Source organism: Canis lupus, chromosome 4, assembly GCF_011100685.1.
Source record: "Canis lupus familiaris isolate Mischka breed German Shepherd chromosome 4, alternate assembly UU_Cfam_GSD_1.0, whole genome shotgun sequence".
Classification (NCBI taxonomy): domain Eukaryota; kingdom Metazoa; phylum Chordata; class Mammalia; order Carnivora; family Canidae; genus Canis; species Canis lupus.
The window spans coordinates 9,897,470-9,905,780 of NC_049225.1; the positions used below are offsets into that span (position 1 = coordinate 9,897,470).

Consider the following 8,311-nt stretch of genomic DNA (forward strand, 5'->3'; position numbering starts at 1 on the left):
AATGTGTTGTTTCCCTCCTCTTCCTCTCTCTCGTCCTCCCCTCTCCTCCTCCTCCTCCTTCCTGATTTCTCTGCACCACTTGTCACTTTTCACTGCCTTCTTCATGTAGCTCCTTTCTCTCTGAGCTTCCCATACCTTCTGCTCCCCTTGTTTCTCCTTGGGTCTTCTTGATCATACCATCTTGGGTTACTTTATTGATCTCCCTCCCTCTCCTGTCCCCATAGTAGAGATATTGCCCCCAAGGTATCTCCTTGTCCTTTTTCTCTTCTTACCACAATACCAGTCTCTGGGTGATGTATTCTTGCCAATGTCTACAGTTAATTCTTTCCATGAGGATATCTCCTAAGTCAATACCATTCACTCTCTTTAATCTTGTCGGCTTCATATTTCCTGACTGGCATATATCTCTACCTGGATTGCCTTTGGAACCTCAAACTCATGACATTCAGCTTGGTCCTGGCTGCTAGATATGCTGGGAGCTCACCTTTGGAGGAGGGGCCCTTCTGCAGCAACCGTGGAGTGAGGGCTGGGAATACTGGTTAGACCAGCTTGGGCAGATGCCTCTCCTCGGGAGGAACAGATAATCCTAAATCAAATCAAAAGCAGCAGAGAAAACTCAAGTCTGATCCAGACCTGCATTCATAGCCCAGAAAGTTCTGATGTAGCAGATCAACATTCAGTCCATCCAGGTCCTAAACCAGAGAAAATCATTTGGGATGAAGTGAAGGATGCTAAAAGCAAAGTCCAGTTCAGTGTGTAAAGGGATGGAAAGAAACCCCTCAAGTACAGGACACCACAGAGAGCCAGGGCCAAAGAGCCACGGGTATTATAAGCATGGTGGGTGAATTCAAAGAGACCGAAGGAGAAAAAAAGAGAGAGAGAGAGACCAAAGGTCGCTATTCACATAAGAACCCAGCACCCAGACTCTGGGAGGGCAGCAGGTCAATTCTGGACGCTACTCACTATGAAGGAGCAGCTTCAAGTGGATCAGCCTATTACTGACTTTCATTGTCCCAGAGCCCGGGGAGGGCTAAGCCTGCAGGAAGCAGACCTCACTTAGCAGCTCAATTGGCAAGGTCTGACGGAATCCCCCTTCTAAAATGAAACTCATTTTCAGAGTCACCCCCGCACCAGTCTGCCTCCAGATTTTCCTTTCTCTAATGAAGGCCTGGAAAGTCATACCCTTGACCCCATGGGTTGTCAAGTCCAGTTGGTTGTTAATACTCCACTTCATTCCAAAGAGGATTTGAAGTAACTTGCAAAGGTGACTACATTATAACCAGACTTAAAAACAAGTAAGTTAGGGGACACCTGGGTGACTCAGTCGGTTAAGCCTCTGACTTTGGCTCAGGTTGTGATCTCAGGATTCTGGGATCCAGCCCCACGTAGGGCTCCATGCTTAATGAGGAATCTGCTGGGGGTTCTCTCTTTCTCTCCCTCTGAACCTTCCCCCTGCTTGTGCTCTCTCTCTCTCTCTCTCTCTCTCCTTTTCAACTCTGAAATAAATAAATAAAATGTAAAAAAAAACCCAAGTAAGTTAGGATGGGGAGCGGGTAGAAAATGAGGGAGAGAAAAATAAGATAAAGCCAGAAATATGTGCACATTCAAAACATGTGCACCATGATGCCCCTCATGGAATGATCTGTAAGTTAGGTTTGGCGATCTTGGCATCTAACATAAAGAGGAAGCCATGCTCAGTGTCATTAATCACAATGACTCAAAGATAAAAACAAAGAATCACTCAAGAGAAGTACAGCGATGCCTGGTACCAAGACTTAAGAAAATAAATGCCCAGTAAAATTTCAGACTGAGAGCCTGGGATGACATGGGAAAGAATGGAAAGATCATAAGGCTACTTCTCATGTCCCTCGGGTGGGGGGCGGGGGGGCATAGCATGGCCAGAACACTGTTTGATAGGAGTTTATTCTATTGTAGATTCTTTCTTTAAACTGTCACTTGCTTCTACCTTCGCTTTTCATGACTTTCTTCCTCAAACCACCCACACAATCTCCCCCAAGACTGTCCTGCACCAGCAGCAGTAACCCCCTAATCCACGGCACACTACCTGTCTCCATGTCACAAACCTGACCCCAGAAGACACACCCTCCACCTCACACCTTCACAGGCCCTCCACTCCTGCTACATGGATCATTTGCTTTCCCCCCAGATGCCCACGCTTTCTGACTTCACACATTTATTCTCTGTAATGGTTGATTTTGTGTGTCAACGTGGCTAGGCCATGGTGCCCAGATGGTTGGTCATTCTTCTGGATGTGCCTGTTGAAGTAGCTTTTGGATAAGATTTACATTTAAATCAGGTCACTTTAAAAAAAATAAAAATAAATCAGGTCACTTTGACTAAAGTGAACTGATCTTCACACAGTGGGGAGGCCTCATCCTATCAGCTGAAGGTCTTCAGAAAAAGACTGATGTTTCCCACCCCTCCTACTGAAGAAAGACCCAAACTGCAATTCATCCTTGGGTCTCCAACCTTGTTGGTTTGCTCCACAGATTTCAGCCTTGCTCACACCCCAGTGCATGAGTTAATTCCTTAAAATCAATTCTCTCCCTGTCTTTTCCTCCACATCCATGCATACGTCCTACTGGTCCTGTTTCTCTGCAGAACCCAGACTAACACACTCTCCTGTCTTTTCTTTCTCCGGACTTCTTCCACCATTCCTGTTCATCAAACTCTGATCTATGTTTCAAGAGCTTTCCTGTGGGGTACTCTCGATTCCTTGTGACACATGTGTGACCAGCCCCATCTCCTTTCATGGGATGTCCTGTGCTTCTCTCTGAGCTGAGTTGCAGTCATGCTCTGCCTGTCTAAAACTCATCAATTTCTGGCTCCTGCCTGTGATGGAGCATCAGCCCCATGAAGGCAGAGATTCTTGGCCTATAGTTAGGCACCCAGTAAATATGCAAAGATACTCAGAGAATTTTCCCAGCAAGAACTAATTCAAAATGTATCTTCCCAGAACATACACCAACTATATCAGCCCCAAATCCACATTTTGTGAAGGAAATGTAGAGCAAGACAGGCTACGTTCATGTAGTGTTTCAGTCATAAAAATGAATAAAGGACCTAGACATTTCTGATGTCTTTTTCTGTAGCACTGGGTCATTACAGATGGGGGCAAATCAGCATTTCTTGTTTTGCTAATGAATAAAAATCCATGTGGTGAGACAAAGAAAAGCTGGGACACCCAGCAGTTAACTGCTCCCAGTGGGGAGCCTGGTCAAGGTCCTAGTGCATTAAGCGACCTAGTGGCCTGTGACCACCCAGGAGGGACATCAGGAGTCACCTGGCAGCTTGTCTGGCTGTGCAAACCACATGCCAATCTTCCCGCTGGAAGAAGGGGAGCCAAGACAACGTGCAGTCGTGCAAATCCCCGCCTGGCAGCCAAGTTGCAGCCTGGGGGCTGGCAGATGGAGACTGGTGGATTCCTCGCAGCTGCAAGCTCGCTCAAAAGCTCCTTTTGAAGCAATGACTCTGGCACCTCACGGGAGTGCATGGCCTGCCACTGAGGGCATAAAATTAATAATGCATACTTAGCATTTAGGTACCACTGTCGGGTTGGCCAAATCAGTAGCACTTGAATTTTCTATTTCTTCCAGGGGTTGCTTCCCAGAGAGATTTATTGTTGAGCTGCTGATAATGAAGCCAGCACTAAAGAGAACTGGCAAGGCATGAGTCACCCTCCTGTAAGGGGTTTAGAACAAAACCCAGCCAGAGTTTAGCCCCAAAGATACAATCAACACTGCAACCATCAGCCAATAGGGGAGGGGCAGGAGGCTGGCCAGTCTGGTCCTGCTGCCTCTGATCCAGCCTGCATTTTTTTATTTTTGTTTTTTGTTTTTTTTTAATCTGAAGATGAAGGGAGTGAGCCATAGCATCCTTAGGTCCCTTTCAGGTCAAACAGCCTCCATCATGGGCACTTCTCGAGGCTGAAGAATGGAAGATTCAGGCAGAGTCCATCGTCTCCAGGGTACTGTTTTTCATTCCTGCCTCGCTGACCAACCTCAACAGAGAGGCTGCTGCTTCCTTCATAGGCTCTGAGTGCCTGAGACCAGTCAGATGGGGTCCTTGAGAGGAGCATGTATAAATCTAGTAGGGACAGGCGGGTCTATACCCTCTCATTTGCTGTCAGGCCGGTAACAAACAAAAGTGAACCAGTGGCTTCTGGATGCTGGTCCTGTGGGTGGATGTGGTTTATTCTTCATTCAGGTCACTGCTGCACGGCTCGGCCCCTCCTGCCCAGCACAGACAGGTCGTGACCAGAGACGAATGGCATTCGGGTTCTTGACAGTGGAGACCCTCTGCAATGCCCGGTCTTTCCCCAGGGGGTATGGTCACACCTAGCGCTCTGCACTAGCAGACGTGTGGCTTCCACCCCCTCCCAGATTCCAGGTGGCAATGTGGAGCAGCCCATCTCTGGGAGGATAAGCCTCCGCAGCACATGTGAACACACCAAGTAGAAGGTCAGTGGAGGTGCTCCCTCCGCCCCTTCCCCATCAGCTGCAGGGAGGGGTGATTACTACACGACACCCGTTGTCCCCGATAAGCCCCCACGATGTCAGGGCCACCAAGGTGCCCACCTGGAGGAGGGCATCACCAGGGCTCCCTCTGACCACAGGACCACGGTGTGCTGGGGCCGTCGGGCCAAGCTCTCGGAGAAGAGACTAGAGTGAAAGTGTGTTCACGGGGACATCTGGGAGGTTCCTTGAACGAGACAGACCAAGGAGCAAAACCACGTTGCCCGCCCTTCGCCCCCTCCTCCCTGGAGCGCCGATGGAGTGCGGGTGGTCTGCAGCGCACGGGGACCGCAGGGTGACCTGAAGCATGGGTGCTCCCTGCCAGAGGCGGGGCTGAAGGTGGGAGATGCCTGCGGCCCTGACGTCGTGGGGCACCCGCAGCACCCACCTCCTCCTACCCCTGAGCTTCAGTGAGAGGAAAAGCAACTTCTATTTGAGAAGATTCACAATTGATTTGAGTCTCCTCTTAAATATTGTCAAATGCACTCTGCGGGGAGAGCCGGCCGCCTCTGCTGTGAGCCGGGGCAGGTTTGGGCTGTGATCTGAGGGCCCACCTTGACCCAGCAGCTGGGGGGGGGGGCGCTGGGGGGGCTCCTGCTCTGCTCCGCTCTGGGGCCCCACCACAGGCCACATCCTGCTCTCTGCTGCTCCACCGCCCCCTTCCCCTTCCCCCCTTCCCCCCCACTTCCCCTCCTTCCCAGGGGAGCAGATGCTGAGCTAGGTCGGCACCTGGCGTTTGTGATGGGTTTTCGGTTTTTACCAGGGGGGATGAGGGAAGCTCTGTGGGTCCCCTTGTACAGGCGCTAGAGTCAGAGCTGGAACCTGGGTGGAAGAGGCACAAAGCTTGGGCACACAGTAAGGGGGCGGTACACCGCAATAGATGAAACAGATAAATAAAGAACAGAGGCCCTTTCAAAAAAAACAACGCTGCAAATGCCAGGAGGTAAAGATTGTTACCATGGCGATGCAGGGCTTGGGGCTGGGACAGCAGGAGGGCCGGCAGTGAACACTCGGCAGTGAACACTTGTTGGAAATGAAATGCAAAGAGGGGGTGCCCGGCAGAGGTTTCCAGCAAGCTGTGGGACCCCGGTTCTCTTCTCTCCCACCTCTGCCTTCCGAGTCGGATGAAGACCCTCGAAGGCCAGCAGGTGCAGGACGCGGGACCTGGTCCCTCCAGGCCCTTCAGCGAGTACAGCAGGGCTTTTGTTTGTTTGGAAAAGGCGCGCAGGCGGCTGGGGGATCCCCCGTGCCCTCCCACCGGCTCGCCTCCCCGATTGCTCTCTTCTGAGTCCACTGTTTGGAATCAGGCTTCCCTCCCTCTGCTGTGGCGCTGGGAAAAGGAGTCTCACTCTTCCTGCCTTCCTCTTTATCTTCCCGTTTTATTTGGTGCCAGAGTCCCTAACTGCAGAAGGCCAGGGTCCCTAACTGCAGAAGGCCGGGTGACAGGAGTGAAAACTTGCACACCAGAAAATGCGGCACTCCACCCCTGGAACTGCTTTGAGTTGGCTCTGGTGCCCCCGCTCCTGTTCATGGTTGGGAGTCAGGAAAGGCAGGACCCAGGGAAGAGGACTCAAGTTCATCAGAGAAGGGAGCTCAGTCTGGTTACTTTCAAACTGTCTTTCTCAGGGTCACGGTTTCTTAGAAGTTAAGGCTCCATTTTTAGGGTTTGTCCCTCACCCTCTCCCTAGCTCCTATGAGAGAGTATTAGGGTAAATGGCCAGGTCTGGGGGTTGGTGAGGACTGGCCTTGGGCCCACTGTGTGTTCCCAGGACCCGAGGCCTCCTCAGGAACATTCCTTGGGCTCCATCACTAGGCACCCCAGTAGCACTTGCTATCAGTCAGCTCTGGCCCGTCGCTCACAGAGTTGGCACCTGGGCTGGAGGCCCACTCACTGACTACCCTATTTCTGCCACCTCTCAACATTAGCCATGTACCTTAGCCAGCCCCAGCTTAGGCCATCACCCCACAACCTCTGCTATGGAGTCACCTTGCACCTTGCCACCGCAGCTCTCCCCAGCTCACTTCAGTTTCTTCCCAATCACAAATAAGCAGTTCTCCTGCCCTAACACACCATCCCATCATTTATTTTTTGCCATGACCTCTCCATGTTGCAGTAGGATGCAATGATGTTGCTGAGTCCCATGGAAAGAAACAGTGGGGAAGGCCCTCCTTTGGCCTCTCTGAGATGTCTACCATTAGCCACAATCTCCCCTGGTTAATGGTCTCAGAGGGAGGAGTCAGGACCCTCACACTGGATCATCATGACCCTTTTGCTCCAAGTCAGAGGACTTCCTGCCCTTCCTGTCTGCAGGGTGGGGAGGGATTTACTCTCCATCACTGTTGCCTTCTTCCCTACCTTAGGGACCTCCGTGGTGTGAATGGTACCAACCCCTTCATTCTCTCTGGAATTTCTTGTGGCTTAGTCTAGATAGTGGAATGAGCACAATGAATGAAGTCATGTATAGATCACAAAGCATTTTAAAATTGTTGATAATTTTCTTTGAAGTAACATTGAGTCACAATTATAACACCTATGAATTAAAGGATATGTCAATTAGAGATCAATACTATTATTGATCAATACTATTAATCCTTTGAATATTTTATAAACTAGAAATTTTTATAAGCAAATTCCTATGTAAGTATATTTACAGACCTAGGTACCTTTTATAAGACACCAAAATTCTACTGCTCTAAACAAGCTGGCAGGGCATATCAGTCAGGAATTTACTTGCCTCTAATAGAAACCTAATTAAAGGGATTTCAAAATTAGTGCTAATTCGCACAGTCTGAATCTGGGAAGTCCAGGGTTGGAGGAGCTGCTCAAAAAATCTGTTGGAGACAAAGTGTCATTCTAACTTCCTCTTTCATCATCCCCAGAATGTTGGCATTCATCCTTAGGTTTGTTGCCTCTTAGTACAAGGTGGCTGCAGCACCTCCAGACCTCACACCCACACTTTGGCCAGAAATATGAAGGAAGAACAAAAAAGGAAGGGGAGACATCAGAGTCAGGAAAGTAAATCTTGCTAGAAACTCTCAAAATTTTTTTTACAAAACCAAACATTTTCATTTGGTTCATCACAGCCTGAGTCTGGAAACCGCCTACAGAGAATCATCCTACAGTGGTGGGGACTGACAACTGACAATTCTGATGCTCTCTATGTCAGAAAAGGGGCCATACTTACAGAGTATGTAAGTATTCACAGCTCAGAGTAACAGGAGGGAAAAAAGGGGGCCCAAGGGGGAGAGTTAAGATCTTCCTGGTGTTTCTCTAAGTACAAAAAACCCACAAGCCCCACGGGAAGTGAGGAACTCTGGGCTGGGCCATTGGACAGAACTGTATTAAATAACTATTCCTAACTAAAGGAATTCTGAGAAAGCAAGTATTTTTAGCTCCCACACTGGTCATAACTAGGGTTTATATAGTTATAAAAGGAGGGGGGAGGGTAGGTGGAGGAATGGGAATCAATATTGGGTAGACAGCTGACAATGTCTACCAGGCATGGGATTAGGGCAAGATATGTAATCTTTCTGGGCCTCAGTTTCTTCAGTTACCAAATGACTATTGAACTAGATATGAAAATCCCAAAATTCTTCACCCAAGAGTTCCTAATAGTAGAGGATAGCCAACTCCTTACCCCATTCCCATTTCAGAGAGAAAACCCACAGAGGACCACAAAATTCCATTGAGGCCTCGTAATTCATCTTGAAAACACAGGAGGTTTTTTTTTATTCCAGGAATTATGTTAACATAATTATAAAATACAAAAATGCTT

At 49.1% G+C, this 8,311-nt stretch overlaps 1 long non-coding RNA gene across 4 annotated transcripts in view; it reads left to right on the plus strand.

Moving 5' to 3' along the window:
- LOC119871447 overlaps positions 1 to 7,692 on the plus strand; it is a 44,782-nt gene extending 37,090 nt beyond the window's left edge. For 3 of the 4 annotated variants that reach the window (XR_005357805.1, XR_005357808.1, XR_005357809.1), the window contains 2 exons: positions 4,404 to 4,481; positions 4,637 to 4,819. This is a non-coding gene — a long non-coding RNA (uncharacterized LOC119871447). Of the gene's footprint in view, positions 1 to 4,403; positions 4,482 to 4,636; positions 4,820 to 7,619 lie in introns of those variants that run through there. The other variant, XR_005357807.1, reaches the window with a different exon arrangement.
- Positions 7,693 to 8,311: the final 619 nt, after the last annotated feature.